The sequence below is a fragment of the Cetorhinus maximus genome, chromosome 3 (genome assembly GCF_964194155.1).
Source record: "Cetorhinus maximus chromosome 3, sCetMax3.hap1.1, whole genome shotgun sequence".
In the NCBI taxonomy this organism is placed as follows: domain Eukaryota; kingdom Metazoa; phylum Chordata; class Chondrichthyes; order Lamniformes; family Cetorhinidae; genus Cetorhinus; species Cetorhinus maximus.
The window spans coordinates 161059135-161082182 of NC_135881.1; the positions used below are offsets into that span (position 1 = coordinate 161059135).

The 23048-nt window shown below is 44.8% G+C and overlaps 1 protein-coding gene across 1 annotated transcript in view; it reads right to left on the reverse strand.

The window, feature by feature from the left end:
• hivep1 (HIVEP zinc finger 1) overlaps nucleotides 1-23048 on the reverse strand; it is a 286849-nt gene that overhangs the window by 142070 nt on the left and 121731 nt on the right.

Sequence of the window (23048 nt, forward strand, 5' to 3'; positions counted from 1 at the left end):
GCAAGAGGAATTGAACATAAAAGTAAGGATGTTATGCTTCAGTTATACAGGGCATTGGTGAGACCACATCTCAAATACTACGTGCAGATTTGGTCTCCTTATATAAGTAAGGATGTAAATGTATTGGAGGCGGTTCAGAGGAGGTTTACTAGACTGATACCTGGAATGAGTGGGTTGACTTATGAGGACAGGCTAGACAGACTGGGCTTGTTTCCCCTGGAGTTTAGAAGAGTGAGGGTGATTTAATTGAAGTATACAAGATCCTGTAAGGCCTTGAGAAGGTGGACGTGGGGGTGATTTAATTGAAGTATATAAGACCCTGAACGGCCTTGAGAAGGTGGACGTGGAAAGGATGTTTCCTCTTGTGGGTGAGTCCAGAACTAGGGGGCACGGTTTTAAAATTAGGGGTCGACCTTTTAGGAGAGAGATGAAAAAATAATTTTTCTATCAGAGGGCTGTGCGACTTTAAGAACTCTGCCTCAGGAGGCGGGGTCATTGAATGTTTTTAAGGCAGACAGAGATTGATTCCTTTGCCTAACAAAAATCTAAGGTTATTGGGGGTAGATGGGAATGTGGAATTCGATATCCAAGCAGATCAGCCATGGTCTCATTGAACGGCGGAACAGGCTTCAGGGCTGAATGGTCTACGTCTGTTCCTATTTCTTACGTTTCTTATGTTTAACAGAAACAACAGAGATGGAGGAAGTGGGAGAATGGGATATATTCCTGACAGAAAGTTGGGTAAGAGGAAACGTAGTCAATCTGTGAATCAGTGAGTTTATAGTGGATATTGGTCAGTAGCCTAGCCCCAGCAGTCGAAGAAGAATCAGAGCTGGACCATGTGAAGGCATTGGGATGGTGGGACTTAGAAGCAAAGTTAATGAAACTTTCCATTTTGGACGGAGAGCAGGAAATAGTGCTGATATCGACCTCTGGAGAACATTGTCTACTTCCATTCAGGCTCAGCTGCGTCTCCGTTGACAGCACTCCCGCTTTGAGACTGAAGGCTGCGGGTTAAGTCTCAGTCCAGAGATTTCAGCAAAAAAAAAATTAGCTAAGAATTCAATACAGTACTCAGGGAGAGCTGCGCTTTTGGATGAGATGTTCTGATGAAAGAAACATTGAAATGAAATGTTAACTGGTTCTCTCTCCATAGATGCTGCCAGAACTGCATTTTCTTTTTTATTTCTGATTTCCAGCATCCCCAACACTTTACTATTGCTAAATAAATGCAAGCCTTCTTTCTTCTCAATCTGCAAAAAAAATATTCACACACTTCCATCCCTTGTCAATTTTGTATCCATGTTACTACTGTCCCTCTAATTCCACAGGCTTTAATTTTGTTAACAAGTCTTCTGCAGTACTTTGTCAATTGCCTTTACAAAGTCCACAAGCACAATATCAACTGTACTACCCTCATCAACTCCCTCAGGTAGATTTCAAACAATCTTTGTACTATTGCCTCAAATCAAAAAATAAAGCTCCTTTGAATGCACAACTTTTACCATTTAGGAAAACAAGGACAGCAGTTGCATGGGAATATCGCCACCTGCAAGTTTCCCTCCAAGAATATGCACAAGAGGGTACAAAGGAGATTTATGAGGATATTGTCATACTGATTAATTTTAGCTATGAGGAAGATTAGATGGGCTGGGTGGTTTTTTTTGGAATAGAGGAGGCTGAGGGAGAGTTAATTAAGGTGTATAGAATTATGAGAAACCTAGATAGGAAAGACCTTAGCAGAAAGGTCAATAACCATGGACACAGATGTAAAGTAGAGGAGAGTTGAGAATTCTTTTCACCAAAGGATGGTGGGAGACTGAAATTCACTGCCTGAAAGGGTGGTAGGGGCAGAAGCCATCACTGCCTTTAAAACATATTTGGATATATACTTAAAGTGCCTTAACCTACAGGGCTACAGACCAATGGCTGGAAAGTGGGATTAGGCTAGATAATTCTTTTTCATCCAGCACAAACACTATGGGCCAAAGGGTTCCCTTCAGAGCCATACATTTTCTTTGCCTCTAGGTAAGGCTCAATGTCAGAAACATAAGGCTGAATTTTCCATGCCTGCTGGCATTGGGCACGCTTGGTGGCGGAGTGGAAAATATGACGAGAGGGCTAGGAATTGGTTTCATGATGGTGTGAAACCAGTTTGTGATCATCCGCTCAGCCCATCAATGGCGCATTGTGTTTCCCACCATTGGACGTCAGGAAACTCATTGTAATACAGATGTATTACATTATATCATTATAAAGGCCAGCACACCGGAATCATCCTGCCCCACTGGATCGTCTGCCTACGTCGGCATGCAATCACGCCGACGTGTTTCACAACAGCATATATATGGTGTGCACTTGGCGGGCTGCACCGGAGGGGAACTTGGAGGTGAGTGCACAGTAACATTGCTCAGCACTCACCGTTTGACTTCAAGGCTGAGGCAAGTTGGTGGGGTGGGGGTGGGGGGGGGGGGGGGGGGGGGGGTGGACGCGCAAGGGCTGCCCTGTGGTTGAGGTGACCCAGGGGTGACAGCAAGCACTGACCTGCGGTTGAGGCAACTTAGGGGTGGGGGCAAGCACTGCCCTGTGGTTGAAGGTAGTGCATAAGCACGTGCAGGATGGGGTAGGGTGGGGAGGGAAGCGACCACACATTAGAGAAACCTTGTATAAAGTGATCATTCCACTGCAGCTGAGACAGTTCAGATGCAGTCACATTGACTGCATGGAGTCGGGCCTCTAGCTCATCTGCCTACTCAAGCAACGCAGGAGCATGAAAGTGTCACCAAGTGCTCCAGAGCTTTTCACTCCTTGAGCACAGGCTGCAAATGAATGAGTGTTTTATGCAGAACAGTTGGATGACTGGGCACGTTGAACAATCTCTTTGCTAAAGCTGGCCATGGGACAGTCACTGGTGGAGGTGCTCACAGCTCCTTGCAATGTCATCAACCCGGTTTGCACCAGTCTCCCACAAGGTTCAGCCTAACAGTGCAGCCATGCAGCATGGATTAGAAGAATGCCTGCGCCTGAGCTGAGAGTACAGCCTGCAGTCCAGTGGGCGAAGCTGCCGCCAATCGGTCAGATGGAGTGGGGTGGAGATGGTTGGGGTTTCAGGCAGCCATGCAGCACACTCAGCTCTGGCCATCCAAGTGGTGGCCCGCAATCTCTGGGATGCGTTAAGAGGCCTTCAGACTTAACCAAGAGAGGTTCTTAGTACACCCAAGCTAACCCACACATCTCTCTTTCATCATGCAGGAGTACAACATCAGGAGCATGGAGCCTGGTGAACTAGCTGTGTGCCTCGTGGCATACAGAGAGCGGAGATGACAAAGAGAGCAATGGAGGCACCTGGCTGCGCAAAGACAGGAGCAGCATCCTCGGGAAGACGGGGTGGCTAGGGCTAACGCACACGCCGCTGAAAAGCCACAGCGAGCCATCATTGATCGGCGCCTAGTTAGACCCAGAGTTTATAGACGTCGCCTTACATTCCTGCAGATGACCGAGAACCAGTGTTGCCGAAGACTGTACTTGTCTAGGGGACTGGTCGGTCACATCTGCCACCTGCTGCAGGATTTGGCGCCAAGGGGACATGGAGGGCCAATCCACTGCCATTGGCCGTGCAAGTGACCGTGGCACTCAATTTTTACAGCAGTGTCTCCTTTCAGGGCTCCACAGGTGACCTCTGTTGGATTTCACAAGCCTCCACCCACAAATGCATCCATGAGGTCATGGATATCATTTTCACAAGGGTACACAGCTTTGTACATCTCACCCAGGACCAAGAGAACCAGGATGGAAGAGCGATTGGATTTACCCAGATCTTGGGTTTCCCCACAGGTGTAGGGTGCTATCAACTGCCTCACATGGCGCTCAGACCTCCATCGCAACAGGGGGTCAACTATGTCAACCTCAACGGCTTCCATTTGCTGAACGACCACCACAAACGCATCCTGCAGGTCTGTGCATGGTTTCCAAGAAGTGTCCACAAGTCCTACATTCTCAATAGGTCACAGATTCCTGACATCTTTCAAGGTCCACAGAGGCTACAAGGTTGGCTTCTAGGGAACAAGGGCTACCTGCAGAGGACGTGGCTGATGACACCCATGCGGCAGCCTCAGACTGCAGCAGAGCGAAGGTATAATGAGGCTCATGCTGCAACTCACAACTTGATGAAGCAAACCATCAGGATGCTGAAAATGAGGATTCGGTGCCTGGACTGGTCTATTGGAGCCCTGCAATATAGTCCACAGAGGGTGTCCCGCATTGTCATCTCCTACTGTGCCCTTTACAACCTGATGCTGCAACAGGGAGAAGAGCTGGCTGAGGAGGAGGTGCAGGAGCTGGAGGTCTCCTCCAATGTGGAGAACGTCGACATTGATGAGGGTGAGGAGGTCCTTGAAGGCGATAATAACAGCAATGAGACCCTCATACTGTCCAGACAAGGCAAACGCATTCGGGAGGCCCTCATAGCTGCTAGATTTGTGGACGATGATGGCGATATACATTGAGCACACACCATGGATCCTCATATCGCATCTATGAACTTTTGACTCCATACTGGCTGATGGCAGTGCACATGATAATGCTTCTGTCATTGAGACGCTATGGAGGCCCTAGTAGTCGCTCGATTGCAGGAGGATGTTGACGACATGCAGTGAGGACACAGCCTCTGAGAATATGACTCCTGTCTGGCCAAGGGCAGCTTGCTTGCACTCTGTGATCAGGGTCATATCATGGAGATGCAGCCATGAAATTTTAAGAGCTTCTGATCCTTTGTCCACCTTCAGCACCTGGCCCCTTTAGGAGCACAGCATCACTGGTCACAGATGCTGAAGAGATGGGGGCCAGCCCCACCTTAAAGGTGCTGAGAGCACACAGAGAATGATGGAACTCTGTGACGTCCACCCACAACATTCTGGCAGCAATGACAGGCACCGTTTACGCAACGGCATCATTAATGTGTCCAGGGAGTGAGAGGCCTGACCATCACTTTGGTCTGAAGGCTGCACAAACACAGGGAAGAGGCGCTGGACTGAGAAACCCGCCTTTATCTTGTGCAGAAAGGTTTCACATCGCATTAGTGACACAAACACTGCTCATCAGAACAAGGAGCCATAGGGAGGGAGGAATTCTTGGGAGTTTATTTACAATAGTGAACATTATGTACAAGTCATTAACACCCGTGCTCAGGTTGTACAACAACATCTTCTTAACTTTCCTAACACCTTGGTCTTGGTGCTCCCCAGATACCTACTCAGGAGGTGGAGGCAGCCTGCTATGCCCTGTTGTCTGTGGTGACCTTGACAGGCTTCCTCTGGGGGGCTTTGACCTGGAGGGCCCCGGCTTGCTTTCAGGGTCCTGCTGTGTGGCAGTGGCACCCTCCTCGGCCTGTGGAGCTGGAGCTTCTGAGGTCACAGGAAGAGGGTATTCGGATCGGCCAGACAGTCCCAGAGTCACCTGAATGGATGGCCCCTGGTGCTACACCTGCTGATCTTCCTCCCTATGGGTGCCCGAGGGTCCCTGGCTGACTCCTAGAGGAGAAGAGGAAGCTGGAGTGAGATCAAGCTGCCTCGCACCCCTCTCTCAACTATGGCGCTGCGGTGGAGTTCAGCCGCATAGCAGGGCAGGAGCCACATAGGTCTCCATGGCAGCTGCCATCCTACCAAGTGTTGACTTCTGTGTTGGCACACTGGCGCTATCACCTCGGCGGACGGACTCCTCCATTGTGCCTTGCAATCTGAGGAGTGGAACGGACATCCCTACCTAATGTTCCTGAGGTTGCCTTTGCAGCTCTAGCAACTGTGACATAACTGAGTCCAGAGGCTCGTTATCTGACTCAAGCTCAGCAAATTTCTGGCCTCCAGCAGTCCTCCAAGTGCCGCCAGCTGGGAAGTCCCTGCTGCCACCTGCTGTGGAGCAGACAGTGTGATGTGCTCACCAGATTGTGATCCCGAAGATACTCTAAAGTTAGGTCCCACTGAGGTGTGCATCTCTGTGCTGGTGGAGGGTGTGTGGGTGAGCACTGTGACTGGTCTTCAGGGAGGGTTTCCGCGGATTCCTCTCTGAGCTTTCCTCGGGGCTTGATTGGAGGCCCTGGGCCGTGGACTCTGTCAGCTGTTTCCCAGATATGCCTGCGAAAGCAAGGGGAGATAATTAGTGCATGGCAGTGGCCTATGAAACAGGACACATCAACACAAGCATGGCTGTCTGATGGATGTTGCATGGCTGTCTGATGGATGTTGCACGGCTGGACCCTCGCTTGGGAGAGCACTGGCAACCTCACCGTCAGCACAAGAATGGTCCAGGTCTTCGCCGGCCAGCTGGATGGCTCTGTTTTCAAAATCCGTGAAGGCCTTGATTTTAAGCAGTCCTCCATGATCTGTGACCTCTCCCTCTTGTTGTGTGCCAAATTTTCCTGCATGAATAGAGATGGAGAGAGTGTAAGCAGGGCACCTGCCAGGCTAGATAATAAGTATGCCTGGCAGGTGCGGGTGGTGAATGGTGCCATGGACGGGATGTCAATAATGAAGGTATGTGTGAGAGAGTGTGAATGGTGATGTCCCTTGAACTGGCAGTAAATGAGGGCCTTGTGGATGTGTGATGGGTTTGTGAGCGTTGAGAATGATCAGAAGAGTGACTTATCCTGGTGGAGTGGAGGAGATCATTCATCTTCTTTCGGCACTGGGTGGCTGTCCTCTTTTGCAGAGCATTGGCACTGACCACCGCTGTCACCCCCTCCCAAGCTAGACTGGTGATGCAGCTGCCCATCCTGCGGCCAGAGCAGGGGTAGGGGACATCATGGCGGGTCTCCATGGTGATCAAAAGGCGCTCGAGGGGTGTGTCACTGAACCTGGGGGCTGAAGTCTTTTTTGCCTTTCGGAGCCATGTCTTCCATGCTGCTGTCCTGGGCTAGAAACACAGAGGTGTGTGCGCGGCTGCACTTTAAGTATGGTGCCTGGCATGATGAAACGGCGAAGTAATGGCATGACGGGTGAATGAGAGCCCACCCGCCATGGAAACGGCTTGTTTCCCAGGAATGCATAATTAATGCGGCAGGACTGGGACGATACAGTGTGAGAAGCCACCATTGCAGACGGCAGATAAAATGCCGTTTTACCTGCCCGCTACCACACTTAGTGCAAATCTGGCACAATTTCACCCATAGTCTGACAGTACAGAGGTAATGCAGGGGTCAAGAGAGGTGGTGGTAGGTCAGTGTATATATGGAACCTGATCTTTGGATGATGCTGCCAAGGGGCAGCAAGCAGATGAAAACCAGGGGTTAAGGTCAGGTCCTTGGGAACATGGAGGCAATGGTACAGTGGCAACAAGTGAAGCCATTACTGCAGATGCTTTGGCTACAATTTGATAAACAAGAGTGGAAGAAAGTGAGCGTAGTCCTACTGAGCTAGGAATTGGAGGAAAGGCAATGGAGGAGGATGGTGTGGTCAACTTTGGCGAAGGCTGCAAAGTGGTCAAATGGGAATAATACATTAATCACAGAGGATAGAATTTGCAACTTTCAAGAAAATTGTTTCAGTCTCATGGCAGGGAAAGAAATCTGATTACAGAGATTCAAACATGGAGTTGCAGGAAACATGGGCCAATCTAAACCAAATCAGCATCTATTCATCAATCCCTGTTACTGTTAATACATGTCTGGTTACTCAAAGAGAAGTCATTTTGTCCCTTGGATGAATGGATGAGATGCATTATACGTGAATGCTGTATAGAGAAAGCAGACAATTCCATTCCATCTTTGAGTATAAAAAAGGAATTGTTTTAAACGAGGTTTGTTTATTCACAATAGTCACCTTAAAAACAGCCTCATCACAGAGCAGAATGATCACAGAAAACTCTCAAAACCGATGACAGGGATTTATTAAATTAAGCAATAAATTTCAATTTCAACAAAGTTATTTGATCCATTTTAATACTATTCTCTCATTTAGCCTTAGAATGATAGTTCTTTAAAGAACCATCATAGTGTAGACAAAACAATAAATGGATATTACAGAGTCACTGTAAAACAAAACGTAATAAAAATAAACGATTGCAAAAGGCTGGAAGAGTTAAATAAAAACAAACACACAATAAAGTGCTTTGGCAGCTGAAAAAAAGGGGAGACAGGTTAATGTTTTGGGTGTAGACTGGTTCTTATGAAAGGTTTACACTCGAGACATTAACCTGTCTTTCTCTGTTCAAATGATGATAGATTTGCTATTTATTTTTAGCTCTTCTTTTCTCCCTCTTTTAAACCAAATGCAAATACTTCTCTTCCAACACAGAGAAAACGGCTAACAGGATAATTTAACATCGGTAGTATAAATTATGGCATGAATACAACCCCATTAAAAATGGATAGCCGCAAATCTTTCAATCCAGACATGCCCGAAATGGTCTGAAATTCCCCCGACTTCCACTGGTATTCTTGACATTCCAACACTTAACCCTTAGTTTGCTAGCCAGAGATTTTTAAAATTGTATTCAATAACATTTAGCTTCCTGAAAACGCAACAACTTTTTTTGCAATCAAGTAGTATTGGATGTATCGTATACACACAATGGTAAAAGGAGCAGTTTATGTAATTAATGCATATTAATCTGGTTATCTTAATTCTGAACAAAGAGATGCAACTATTCAATCAACTGCACCAGATCAGTCTTGGGAAAGTTCCAAGAAACACAGTTCAGGGTGGACTGTGGACTCGATAAACAATGCTAACAAGACATATTTACAAGGACAAGTATGGTGCCCAACAACTCTGGTAATGTAATGCGCACCACATGCTTAAGGGAAAGTTGCAATGTATTTAACGTCTCAGTTTGTATTTTGATGATAACTCCATCTAAAAATATTTTAAAAACAATACAGAAAAGCGATCACACATAAGGGCATGGTTAATAGATAATAGGCAGAATCATCCCAGATTTGCACTAAGTGTGGCAGTGGGACGGAAAAAGAATGTTTTACCCGCTGGCCACAGTAGTGGCTTTGCATGCCTATCGACCCAATCCCGCCTCATTAGGCATTCTTGGAAAACATGCCATTTAGATTGCGGGAGGGCTCTCATTTTCTCGCCACACCAACACCTCGCGACTTCCTCACACCAGGTGCCATATTTAAAGTGCAGCCACGTGCACACCTCTCAGTGCTTCCAGCCCAGGACTGCTGCATAGAAGACATGGCCCCGAAAAGCAAGAAGACTGCAGCCCCCAATTCAGGGACACGTCCCTGGAGCGCCTTTTGGATACCGTGGAGGCCTGGCATGATGTCCTCTACCCCTGCTCTGGCCACAGGAGGGGCAGCAATCTCACCACTCCAACTTGGTAGGTGATGGCAGTGGTGATCAGTGCCAATTCTGCACACAAGAGGTTGGCCATCCAATGTAGAAGGAGGATGAATGATCTCATCCGTGCAGCCAGGCTAAGGCAACCATCTCATCACTCTAAACTCACTCACTCAAGCTCATCACATTCACTAGCATCTCTCTCTTTGCCAGCTCAAGGGACATCATCACTCGTGCTCTCCCACACACCCTCATATCTCCATCTGTCCTTATTTCTTCTGGAGACTGCCTCCTCAGCCCTCACCATCTTGAGGCCACTTGCACAACGCACACACCCTAGGATAACCCACTTTCCCAGTACAGCTCTAGCCCTGCAGCCTCTTTCCTTTCCTGAGGCCACTTCTTCCCCCTTCCCCAAGCAAGCCCTAGCCCTGCAGCTGTTGAAAAGCCACCCCCGCCTGGTCTGGTAGGTAGAGACCTGCCCGCGAGGCCCCTAAAAGTGATGTGGTGCTGTTTGCAAAGCTTGGCGCTAATGGCCACAAGTGCTGCCCAAAGCAAGGTAAGTAAACAAACCTCGAAGTCCCGAGCAAAGTGCAGCTCGCCAGGTGCACGTCGCTTACGTACAGTTGTGAAACATGTTGGTGTGCTCAGATGATCGAGCGTGGGGGGATGCTTCAGGCGAGCTGGGCTTATAATGATATGCAGATATATTATAATGACGTTCCAATGTCCGACGGTGGGAACAAGGCCTGCCATTGACGGGTAGTGGACGATGCAACTGGTTTCATGACGTCGTGATCCGATTTCTGGCCTTCGTGCTATATTGTCCGCTCACGCCACCGAACACGCCCACCGCCAACGGGCATGGAAAATTCCACCCAATGATTAATGCTTTATTATATATGCAATTAAGCACTAAATCTACCAAATGTTTATATTATATGCAATTGTATTTAATAAATTAATATACAATATATTTCAATGCATAGTTTGAGCATAATATTCCACCCATACAATAATGTCACTGTGCAACAGACTGGATGTTACATGACATATCAGACTGGGAAACACCTAAACCAACACGTTGCATGATGCTATGAGTTTGAACAATTAATTGCCAGCAAGAGCAAAAAGCTTGATTATGTTCTCTTACCTCATGAGTAAACTTATACAGGGGTGTCATATATACATTACAGTACGAAAAAGGAAAACTGAGGAAGTTTGTGATTATTGTCAAGAGCAAAGGCATACCCTCTAATTCCAAAGTGTGAATGAAGCAGCTCCTTTAAATATATCCATACAAGCTTTCCAACTTATTCAGAGATTTACTACAGCTGAATTTGGTGTCCAACGAAAATACAGCAGCAGCTACTGTACTATTCAGTTGTACAACAACCAAACTACCAACATCCAAGTACAGATAATAGGAACAGAAGAACGATGATACATCTTGGCAAATACCCTGTGGTTTCCAACCGGAAACTATTCCATCCTGCTAAACAAATCAATTTAGCACATTGCATGCCTCTACCGGAGTTGCAGAACAGAAAAGGCTTTTAAAAGAGCTTCCCTTTGTCTCACAGCATTTTCTAAACAAGGTGAGCACTGTTGGAGTTCCCTGTGTAAAGTTTATATTCAACTAATATAGTTTCCCATGTACAAATATAACTGGAATTCAGTAATGCTCAAGTTCCACGATCTCAACTATTTGTTATACATTGAGACACTGTACTAATTGTTGTAAAAACCAATCTGGTTCATTAATGTCCTTCAGGGAAGGAAATCTGCTATCCTTACCCAGTCTGGCCTACATGTGATTGCAGACACATAGCAATGCGGGTGACTCTTAACTGGCCTCTGGGATTGCCAAGTAAGCCACTCAGTTCAATGGCAGTTAGGAATGGACAACAAATGCTGGCGATGCCAGTAACGTTCACATCAAACGAAAGAATTAAAAAAAACTCTGCCCAAAACCTTCTTGTATAAGGTTTATTTTATTTACAACTCAATAAGATTGTTGGAAGCAGTCAGAGGGGGTTCATTTGGCCGATTCTTGGGATGAAGGGTTGTCTTATGAGGATAGGTTAAGCAAGTTTTTACTCATTGCCGTTTAGAAGAATGAGTGATGATCTTATTGAAACATCTAAGATTCTGAGGGGGCTTGGCAGGGTAGATGCTGAGAGGATGTTTACCCTCGTGGGGGAACCTAGAACTAGGGAGCACAGTTTAAAAATAAGAGGTCTTCCATTTAAGATGGAGATGAGGTGGAATCTCTTCTTTCAGCGAGTTATTATAGTCTCTGGAATTCTCTACCCCAGAGAGCAATGGAAACTGGGTCATTGAATATATTCAAGGCCGAGTTAGATTTTTAATATACAAGGGAGTCAAGAGTTATGAGGGCAGTCAGGAAAGTGGAGTTGAGGACACAATTAAATCAGCCATGATCTTATTGACTGGCGGTGGAGGCTCGATGAGTCTAGCAGTCTACATACTTCTGCTCCTTTTTCTTATGATCTAATTGATGCAGGAGTTTTTAAATCAGTTTTTGTTGAACAAACTACAAAGAATGCACCACAGGAAAGGAATTCAAGAGTGATTAAAAATGGTGTTGAACACTAAAGCAAGCTATGTTGATATTGGAAGCAGTGCTATTGCCAATTATTTATGCCTTTCTTGGTACTTGAAGTACATGGACACTTATTGGCAGGAAAAATTTAACATATTTCACCTTGCCCTACCCACTTAACAAACAAGGATCAATAAATTAAGAAAAATGTATTAATTTTGCTTCCAATTTCCACCCCTCCATTATTTTCACATGGTCCATCTCTGACACTTCCCTTCCCTTCCTTGACCTCTCTGTCTCAATTTCTGGTGATAGAATGTCCACCAATATTCATTACAAGCCTACCGACTCCTACAGCTACCTTGACTACAACTCCTCACACCCCGCTTCCTGTAAGGACTCCATCCCATTCTCTCAGTTCCTTCGCCTCCGTCCCATCTGTTCTGATGATGCCACTTTCAAAAATAGTTCATCTGACATGTCTTCCTTCTTCCTTAACTGAGTTTTTCCACCCGTGGTGGTTGACAGGGCCCTCAACCGTGTCCGGCCCATCTCCAGCGCATCCACCCTCACACCTTCCTCTCCCTCCCAGAAACATGATAGGATCCCCTTTGTCCTCACTTATCACCCCACCAGCCTATGCATTTAAAGGATCATCCTCCGCCATTTCCGCCAACTCCAGCATGATGCCACCACTAAACACATCTTCGCTTCACCCCCCCCGGCGGCATTCCGCAGGGATCGTTCCCTCCGGGACACCCTGGTCCACTCCTCCATCACCCCCTACACCTCAACCCCCTCCCACGGCACCTTCCTATGCAACCGCAGAAGGTGCAACACCTGCCCCTTTACTTCCCCTCTCCTCACCGTCCAAGGGCCTAAACACTCCTTTCAAGTGAAGCAGCATTTCACTAGCACTTCCCTTAATTTAGTCTACTGCATTCATTGCTCCCAATGCGGTTTCCTCTACATTGGAGAGACCAAACGCAGACTGGTGACCGCTTTGCGGAACACCTTCAGTCTGTCCGCAAGCATGACCCAGACCTCCCTGTCGCTTGCCATTTCAACACTCCACCCTGCTCTCATGCCCACATGTCTGTCCTTGGTCTGCTGCATTGTTCCGGTGAAGCTCAACGCAAACTGGAGGAACAGCACCTCATCTTCCGACTAGGCACTTTATTGCCTTCCGGACTGAATATTGAGTTCAACAATTTTAGATCATGAACTCTCTCCTCCATCCCCACCCCCTTTTCGATCCACCCCCTTTTTTTCCAATAATTTATATAGATTTTTCTTTTCCTACCTATTTCCATTATTTTTAAATGTATTTCCATCCATTGTTTTATCTCTACCTTTTAGCCTATTTCGATCCCTTCACCCCACCCCACTCCCACTAGGGCTATCTGTACCTTGCTTATCCTGCTTTCTACCCTTAATTAGCACATTCCTTAGATAATATCACCACCTTCAACACCTCTTTGTCCTTTTGTCTATGACATCTTTTGGCTATCTCCACCTATCACTGGCCCTCTATCCAGCTCTACCCTCCCCCACCCCCCTTAAACCAGCTTATATTTCACCTCTTTTCTATTTTTACTTAGTTCTGTTGAAGAGTCATACAGACTCGAAACGTTAACTGTGTTCCTCTCCGCAGATGCTGCCAGACCTGCTGAGCTTTTCCAGGTATTTTTATTTTTGTTTTGGATTTCCAGCATCCGCAGTTTTTTACTTTTATCAATAAATTATGTTGGCCCATTGCTTGGAACAAAGCTGAAGACATTTTTTCTACACCCTTCAGCTTTAAAATTTTTTACCACAGAACTTGCTGATAACAGTACAGCAAATGCAACAACGCATCTCATTGACCAATAGGATTTCAGGATTGAGAAACAAACAGAACTGAGAAGGATGGTGAATTCAACATTAAACCAAGGAATGAATTATAGAATGGTTTCAACACAGGAGGCCATTCGTGTCTGTACCAGGTCTCAGAGACTCAGCTAGTCGCACTCCTCTTTTTTCCCCATCGTCCCATAATTTATTTTCACTTTAGATCTGGTACAGAAAGAGAAATCAAGAGAGAAAACAAAAAATAACTGAAAGAAAAATAAATAAAATTTAACATTTTGAACATTTCTAGCAACAATTCACTACCTGAAGAAAGTAAATTCTACAATTTTGATTCATTTTCTGGGAAAGGGGGTTGAATGCCAGACATTAACATTTATTGTGTTGTTGAGTACCTCTGCTATTAATTATCAGACTTAACTCTCTGTGGTGGGTTTAATGGGGGCTTAACATGAAAATGCAGCAACTTCATGAAACTCAGAGAGATGTAAAAAGCAAGGTGCTGTTTTTATGAAGCTAACAACAAAGTGGCAAAATCGCCCAGCAATTTGTGGTGATTTGCCATTCATGGGGTTTCTCATTCTCATCACAAATTCCAATTTGCACGTTAAAATGTAATACATTCATCAAATGCCATTATTTTCTTCACCAAATTCTGGCCCATTAATTTTCACTTTTTGTCATGTAAAATTAACCTCTCTTTGTGAATTATGGAGTGAAAGACAAACAAAAAAAAACACTAGATGAGAAATTTCATATTCAAAGGAATTACATTTAAGACGTCATTTTGGAATTTTCAATATTGATGTAACACCCTTCCAAGGAAGTCTATAACGTTCTAGTATAAAGGAGACCATCCTTCCAGTTTCTCAAAAGGAGCTACACAGCGTTCACAGGAGTAATTTTAACTTCATTTTGAAAAAAAAGAAAATGTTACACCAATGTGAATTTCAATGATTTTCAGCCTCATTATGGATTACAATTATAAAAACAAAAAGCTAAAAGCTACTGCGGATGCTGGAAATCCAAAACAAAAACAGAATTACCTGGAAAAACTCAGCAGGTCTGGCAGCATCGGTGGAGAAGAAATCAGTTAACGTTTCGAGTCTTCATGACCCTTCGGCAGAACTCAGAAGGGTCATGAAGACTCGAAACGTTAACTGATTTCTTCTCCACCGATGCTGCCAGACCTGCTGAGTTTTTCCAGGTAATTCTGTTTTTGTTATGGATTACAATTGAATGTTTCCATTAATTTGATGTTCATAGTATTGGGTAGGAGCAAGTGAGTGATATCTTGGAGGGGGCATCGAATGAAGTTTTGTGGGTAGAGCTTAGGAATAAAAAAGGGGCAGCCACATTATTAGGTGTTTATTATAGACCACCATGTAGTCAGCAGGAAATTGAGGAGCAAATATGTGCACAATTTGTGGAGGTGTGTAAAAACAATAACGATAGGTTAATTATATTAGGTGATTTCAACTTTCCCAACATTAATTGGGATACACATAGTGTTAAGGGCTTGGATGGAGTGGATTTCTTAAAATACGTACAGGAGAACTTTTTAGGTCAATATGTAGAGGGTCCAACAAGGGACGGCGCTTTGCTGGACCTGATTCTGGGGAATGAAGCCGAACAGGTGGCTGAGGTGGTGGTGGGCCAGCATTTTAGCGATAGCGACCACAACATGGTACAGTTTAAGTTTGTTATGGACAAAGAAATCAACAAGTAGCAAAAAAATGTTTTGGATTGGGGGAGAGTGGATTTTAGTAAAATAAGGCAGGATCTGGCCAATGTAGGCTGGGAACAGTTACTTGTGGGGAAATCTACAGAGGAAGAGTCGGGGTGTTCAAAAAGGAAATAGGGAGGATACAGGCTCAACATCTTCCCTCTAGGGTGATAGGAAGGAGTAACAAGCCCAGAAAACCATGGATGACCAGAGATATTCTGGTTACGATGAGAAGGAAAAGAGAGGCTTTTAGCAGGTACAAGGGAAGCAAATCAGCAGAGGCATTAGTAGAGTACAGAAAGTGCAGGGTGGAGCTTAAGAAAGCAATTATGAGAGCAAAGAAAGCTCTGGCTGGTAAAAGTAGGGAAACTCCCAAGATATTCTATAAGTATATCAATGGGAAGAGGATAACCAAGTGTAGGGCCCATAAGGGACCAAGGGGGCAATCTATGGGTGGAGCCAGAGGATATCGCTAGAGTGTTGAATGAATACTTCACATTTGTCTTCACCCAAGAGAATGAGGATGAAGGTATCAAACTCTGGGAGACAGACTGCGAGGTTCTTAAGCAAATTGATATAGGGAGTGACAAGGTATTGGGGGTGTTGGTGGGCTTAAAAGTGGACAAATCTCCAGGTCCAGATAATTTGTGTCCCAGATTGCTGAGGGAGGCAAGGGAGGAGATCGCAGGGGCTCTGAACCAAATTTTTAATTCCTCTCTGGCCATGGGAGAGGTGCCAGAGGACTGGAGAACAGCTAATGTGGTTCCGCTATTTAAGAAGGGTTGTAGCGATAAGCCAGGGAACTACAGACCAGTGTGTCTCACGTCAGTGGTAGGGAAACTATTGGAGAAAGTTCTGAAGGAGAGTATCTATCTCCACTTGGAGAGGCAAGGTTTGATCAGAGGGAGGTCATGCCTAACAAATTTGATTGAATTTTTTGAGGAGGTCCCCTATTATTTGTCATTATATAAACGACATAGATGATTATGTGGGGGGTAGGATTAGTAAGTTTGCGGATGACACAAAGATTGGCCGGGTGGTTAACAGTGAGGTTGAGTGTCTTGGGCTACAGGAAACTATAGACGGGATGGTCAAATGGGCAGATAAGTGGCAGATGGAATTTAACCCTGAAAAGTGTGAGGTGATACACTTTGGAAGGAGTAATTTGACAAGGAAGTATTCATTGAACGGCATGACACTAGGAAGTTCTGAAGAACAAAAGGGACCTTGGCGTGTGTGTCCATAGATCTCTGAAGGCAGAGGGGCATGTTAGTGGGGTGGTGAAAAAGTCGTTTGGGACATTTGCCTTTATCAATCGAGGCATAGATTACAAAAGTAGGGAGGTCATGTTGGAGTTGTATAGAACCTTAGTGAGGCCACAGCTGGAGTAGTGTGTGCAGTTCTGGTCGCCACATTATAGGAAGGATGTGATTGCACTGGAGAGGGTGCAGAGGAGATTCACCAGGATGTTGCCTGGGATGGAACATTTAAGTTATGAAGAGAGGTTGGATAGACTTGGGTTGTTTTCGTTGGAGCAGACAAGACTGAGGGGCGACCTGATCGAGGTGTACAAGATTATGAGGGGCATGGACAGGGTGGAAAGGGAGCAGCCATTCCCTTTAGTTGGAGGGTCAGTCACAAGGGGGCATAAGTTCAAGGTGAGGGGCAGGAGGTTTAGGGGGGATGAGAGGAACAGCTTTTTTACCCAGAGGGTGGTGACGGTCTGGAATGCGCTGCCTGGGAGGGTGGTGGAGGCGGGTTGCTTCACATCCCTTAAAATGTACCTGGATGAGCACTTGGCACGTCATAACATTCAAGGGTATGGGCCAAGTGCTGGTAAATGGGATTAGGTAGGTAGGTCAGGTGTTTCTCACGTGTCAGTGCAGACTCGATGGGCCGAAGGGCTTCTTTTGCACCTTGATTCTGTGAGTTATACAGAGCTCAGAGTACATTGTGGAATCTAAAGAAAACATGCTGAAAGATCAAACACAATGTACTGACTCCCATGTCGCAGTTTTCAACTCAAAATGGCACCTTACCACTTCCTGTGGGACCACTAGAAGATATGGAGTTACAACCTGTTTTCTGTCGCATAGCCAGTGGTGCATTGAAGCCTTTGAAATTTTAGGACAAATTTCGGACAAAAGTACAAGGCTTTTAAGATGGAGTCCATCATTACAACCATTTAATCGATGGGTTATTTATACATGTTGCTGGAAGACAGAATCTGTTCGCAGATGCATTATCAAGAGTTTGAAGCTTAAAGGAAAATTGGACACTTTTAAAACCCTGGATACTGAACTGGAGTGATTTCAGTTGATACCAAGGGCTTGAGTATATATATTATGTTAATGCATGCATTTGGTAATGTAAGAGCGTAATAAGTATCAGAGATAGCATGAGATGGGTTATTAAAATGGAGCCATCTTTTAGAATTATGATGGTTCATTTTTCGATAGAGAGGGGGATGTCATGAAATTATTAATGTATATATTATTGGAAAATATTTTTGTTTTAAAATAGTCTGTGGGTGTATCTTAATTTGATTAAAGCCAACTAGTCTGGGTGCTTTGATGTGTACTAGTTTTAAGATATAAGAGTGGTAGAGCGCATTTGCATTTTTTTGAATAGAGCATTCAAGAAGGGGGTGAAATCTAGCACCTAGATAGCAGAGACCAAGTAATATGTTTATATTACTAATAAAATTGGTACTATGAAAGGGGTATTATTTTAAGATGAGGTGGAGTTCAAAGGGGCTTGGTGATACAAATGAGAGTTTACATCCAATGAGCTGTAACAAAAACAAAAATACCTGGAAAAACTCAGCAGGTCTGACAGCATCTGCAGAGAGGAATACAGTTGATGTTTCGAGTCTGTATGACTCTTCATCAGAACTAAGGAAATAGAGAAATGAGATGAAATATAAGCTGGTAGAGGGGGGTGGGACTGGTAGAGCTGGATAGGGAGCCAGTGGTAGGTGGAGGCAAAGAAGAGATTGCCAAAGATGTCATAGACAAAAGGACAAAGGGGTGTTGACGGTGGTGATATTATCTAAGGAATGTGCTAATGGGGACATTTAGGGTAACAAGCAGGACAAGCTAGTGGCAGATGGCCCTAGAGGGGGTGGGGTGGGGGGGAAGGGATCGAAATGGGCTAAAAGGTGGAGATAAAACAATAGATCAGAATAAATTTAAAAATAGGTGGGAAAAGAAAAAAAATTTTTTTTTTAAATTATAAATTATTGGAAAAAGGGGGATCGGAAAGGGGGTGGGGATGGAGGAGACAGTTCATGATCTGAAATTGTTGAACTCAAATATTAAGTCTGAAAGGCTACAAAGTGCCTAGTCGGACAATGAGGTGTTGTTCTTCCAGTTTGCGTTGAGCTCCACTGGAACATTGCAGCAGGCCAAGGACGGACATGTGGGCATGAGAGCAGGATGGTGTGTTGAAATGGCAGGCAACAGAGAGGTCTGGGTCATGCTTGCGGACAGACAGAAGGTGTTCCGCAAAGCGGTCACCCAGTCTACGTTTGGTCTCTCCAATGTAGAGACCGCATTGGGAGCAACGAATGCAGTAGACTAAATTAAGGGAAGTGCAAGTGAAGCACTGCTTCACTTGAAAGGAGTGTTTTTGTCCTTTGTCCTTTTGTCTATGACATCTTTGGTAATCTCTTTGCCTCCACCTATCACTGGCCCCCTATCCAGCTCTACCTGTCCCACCCCCCTCTAACAGCTTATATTTCATCGCATTTCTCTATTTCCTTAGTTCTGATTAAGAGTCATACGGACTCGAAACGTCAACTGTATTCCTCTCCGCAGATGCTGTCAGACCTGCTGAGCTTTTCCAGGTATTTTTGTTTTTGTTTCAGATTTCCAGCATCTGCAGTATTTTGCTTTTATCTTAGTGTTCAATGAGCTGTGTTGAGTATAACAGACAGCAGTTTTGCGTGTGGGCAGAGGCAATGTAAGATCAAAACAGCTGTAAGCCTACAACTGTCTCCACAGGAACCAAAGTGAAAGGAACCTCATTTTGAATGTGTACGGTGAAAATGCTTTGCCCGGTGTCTGCTGAAAGTCTATGGGTTGCTGTTGCCTTAATGGAGATTAGTTTGGGAATTTGTTAATAGTTATGATTGAAGTAATTTGTAGCCATGTGTATATATTTAACTTGTGTAAATTAATAAATGTCTCATGTATTTTGATATAAAACCCCTCGAGAACTGGTCTGATTCCTGAATTTAGAGCTGCATCTCAAACATACCACTTAAAAATATAGGTTATGACAGTTGTTTAAAGTTTCCCACTGGGATTTTTAAATAACTCAGCTTTACCAACTGCTGGGTCATAACAGGCTCAAAGCAGCCCAACTAGCGTAGCTATCCATTTTAGGTGGGCGACTTTATTTTCCATTCATGGGATTTGGGCCCTATTGTCTGGACCAACAATTATTGCTCATCCCTAACTGCCCATGAGAAGGTGGTGGTGACCTACATTCTTGAACTGCTCGAGTCCACTTGGTGGAAGTGCACCCACAGTGCTGTTAGGGAGGAAGTTCCAGGATTTTATTCCGGGGACAGTGAAGGAATGGCAATAGATGTCCAAGTCAGGATGATGCGCAACTTGGAGGGGAACTTGCAGGTGGCGGTGTTCCCATGCATTTGCTGCCCTTGTTCTTCCAGGTTATAGAGGTCATTGGTTTAGAAGGTGCTGTCCAAGAAGCCTTGGAAAATTGCTGCAGTGCATCATGCCAAGGGTTCACACTGCTGCATAGAGCACCTGTGACGGAACGAGTGAATGTTTAAGATGGTGAATGGGTCACTTGCCTTGATAAGATAAGTTACAGGATGGATGGTGGAACAGCAACTGAGTGATAGTGGGAAAACACAATTAGTCAGGAATAAGGAGAACTCATGCTCCATCTGGCTCATCAGCAATGTTTTTCTTAAAAAAAAAGGATCTGCTTTGCTATTAGAATCTCATAGGGACATGACAATCATAGCAGAATCTGATCAACATCTATGTGTGCACCCTTTCACTACAGACTGCGGTTTTGAATCTGAATCTTTCTGATCTGTGCATCTCAGCATCAACCACACAATGTTTTTGCCCATTTAACGCTTCATCCATTATTTCAGATTTCTGCTCTTTCCTTTATTGTACCAATTATCCAAAGTTCTATTTCTATTTCATCACTTCTCTTCCATAAAACTTTTAAAATTGAAGCTGACCAAAGAGAATCCTATGGGGAAACCCTGAAGTAAAGGTCCACAAAGCACAGAAATGTGCTCAATTCCTTTTCTAGAATATGTTGATATCTATCCATATATATTCCTCGTTTAGCTCTGGGCATCCCCAATATTTTCCTTCCACCAGAGATCCTTTCAAAAACTAAAAAGGCGTAGTTTCTGGGACTGCCTTATCGGTGCTATTTTGAAAAGCCAGAAAAAATTGGCCCAAATTTTCCAGTCTCCGGATCATCAGAGACCTGATTTACAACTGGTTCTGTTGAAGAGTCATACGGACTCGAAACGTTAACTGTGTTCCTCTCCGCAGATGCTGTCAGACCTGCTGAGTTTTTCCAGGTATTTTTGTTTTTGTTTTGGATTTCTAGCATCCGCAGTTTTTTGCTTTTACAACTGGAGATCCACATTGGGACCATGCAGTGGTTCTGACATGCTGGTCTATGTGGGAATGCAAGGGAAGTTCCAACTTCCTACGGACAATTCCCCAGCTCCCTTGAACCCTCGCAAAAGTCTCCAACTCTGAGTTAGAGTTGGATACTTTGGACAATTCCAATGTGCTTGCCTGAATAGTTATGCAGGAAATGTCAGGCAGAGAAAACCTGGTCTAACCCCTGGGTAACTCCAGAACTGATCAGCCAACTAAGTCCATAGCTCCCCCCAACCCAACTAACTCCCCTGACCACGCCGACTAGTTGCCCCATTTCCCGAGTAGCCCCCACTACCTCATTCACCTGCCACCTCACGCCTGCGAACCTACCCACCTGCTACCCTACTCATCTACCCACTACCTCACCATCCTGCCAACTTACCTCATTCATCCTACCCACCCTACCCATTCACTCATTCATCTACTCACTTATTTATTAACATTCACATTGAACCTTTAAACTTATCATATGACAGCTAAGTTCAGTCTTCCCTCCTCAGCAGCTACTCGCCCCCGATTTTACTGCGCTTCAACAGAGTTCCCCAATGGACATTGCACTCTGCATTTCTGGTAAAGCCAAGCTTGGATGACCTGGCAAGAAATGCGGACAGCGTCGAGTCAGGAAAAAGTTTGAGTAGAGCACCAATCCAATGATAATTGCCACTCCTCGGAAGATCCAGGCCATTTTCTGGAATTACTGACAACAGCCTTCGTGCTGCAAAAGGCAGCAAATCAGGAGCAAAATAAATGAATGACAATTCAGAGTGTGCCTGAAAGGTGGAAAACTTAAGCTACAATGTCCGGAGCAGGCAGTTTGACCTTTAATCTCACCATAAATGTATAATTACACAGAAAAAGAGAGAAATCAGTTTTCCGACCAGTAGAGTTAGTTAGTAAATCAAATGAAAACAGTATTTACCTGCAAAGTAATTCTGGATCAATAAATGTGTCACTGACTTTGTGGGATAAGATCTTCTTGTATGCCAATCTAGTTTAAAGATAGCACACTCAAATCGTATTGGTATGGAGGGAAATAAACAGCGAACAGTAATTTTACAGAAAGCTCAAGACTCATTAGACATTTTGATCCAAGGATACATACAGGTAACCCATGTGATCTTGTATGTGTGGAGAACGGTGAAGAAACTAGATTGCACAAAAAAGTTCTTTGCACTATTGCTGAAAAAAAGACATGCTGAAGCTTTTCATTTTGCACTCATCAGGGCACTTCGCAAGAATACCAATATAAGGGAAAAACAACCATTTTTACTGTTTGAGAATGGAGTGCTGATTGGTTGGCAAATGGGCTCTGATTGGTAGAGGCATTGCATGGAGAAAGCACCACTGATGGTGACTGCTAATTAGCTGCCAAGCATTGTTTGAAATTTAAACCAGGCAGCTTGACCCTGATGGGTCAAGGCATTGCCCTGAGGAATGAGTCAGTGAACGGCTGTCACTTATTTTGTTCAGCTGAAACAGGTGCAATGCGTGTACATGTTCTGTCTGCAAAGAACAGGGACTTGTGTTATTAATATATGTAGCTTCCAGTACACGCAAACGCACCACACTGAGAGCCTGACTGACAATCGTAAATTAGTTGTCAGCGTACTTTTTAGCACATTGAGGATTATTTAGCAAATGTTGTCCCAATTGTGGAATCACGTCTAATGTTGGACACTGTGTTTTGAGTTTTGCAAGGATGGGCTGGTTGGGTATGGTCTCTACCTTGCCTGTTGTGAACAGTGGCTGGGACATGCTGTTTTATATGATCCGCCATTCTTTGGGGCTTATGGCCAACATACCTAGCATCACACTGGCACTGAAATTTATATACCACATTACTCATTTGTGAGATAGGCGGAACGTCTTTTTGGCTTGACGTCAACATTCTGTTAGTGGCGAACACCACTCATGTTGCTACTGCATAGTGGCAGCATGAAACAGCTAACTTC